The sequence below is a fragment of the Scyliorhinus canicula genome, chromosome 31, assembly GCF_902713615.1.
Source record: "Scyliorhinus canicula chromosome 31, sScyCan1.1, whole genome shotgun sequence".
In the NCBI taxonomy this organism is placed as follows: Eukaryota; Metazoa; Chordata; class Chondrichthyes; order Carcharhiniformes; family Scyliorhinidae; genus Scyliorhinus; species Scyliorhinus canicula.
This window is the reverse complement of record NC_052176.1, coordinates 4,360,985-4,361,843: the sequence shown is the minus strand read 5'-3', so window position 1 is coordinate 4,361,843 and position 859 is coordinate 4,360,985.

Here is an 859-nt window from a genome sequence, read left to right as displayed (position 1 = left end):
GGGGTTCTGTGATTCTGTAAATGCAAGTCATTGTGAGTGGGCACTAACCTGGATGTGGGGATTTTCACAGTAACGTCACTGCGGCGTTAATGTTAGCACATCCAACCATTAACATTCTGTCCATTGAGGCGGCCCCTCTATAGGGTGCGTGTGTGCGTGCACACATGGCCGCTCCTCATTGTTGTTCTTCCAAAGCGCACCCTTGAAATTCGAAGATTAACTCCCCGGGACCTTTCCCCGCTCTGACAGAGCCTCGGTTGAAAGTCTCTCCTGATTTGCTGGCGCCTCCGACATGGCCGTGTCCCCCTCATCATACCAGGCCGGCAGAGCGTGCCTGGAAATTGTGCGCAATCTCTGGACAGGGCTTCGAACCCGGCGAGGCTTGGAGGAGAAAGGGAGAAAGAGAGGAGGAGAGAGAGAGAGAGAGATAAATGCTGGTCAATGAGCCAACATGCTCTCCTGCCCGCAGCTGTGCCTATTATAAGTGAGAGATTTGGGGAAAGGGATATTGGGAGGAACTTGGCCGCTGGGACGTGGATTCCAAGAACAAGGTTCCTATGTGGGATTGCATCCTCCAGCTGAAACCTAGCCAGCAGGCCGAGCATCAAGGCCAAAGCTGACTGGAGCTATTGACTTTCTTTAAGGGCCATTAACCCATCGCCTGTATTGTTATCTATTCGTGACAGCTCACTGAGGTGGGGAGGGATGGAAGGGTGCTGGCTGGGGGGGGCAGCCCTGCGAAGGGGAGAGCGCGGGCGGCGGGGCTGTGGAATGATCACGGCCGCGTCTCAGCCGTAGCTGAACCCAGACTTGCCCACTTGGGAGGAGGGACGTGATAGAGAAGGCGCAGGGGGGGGGG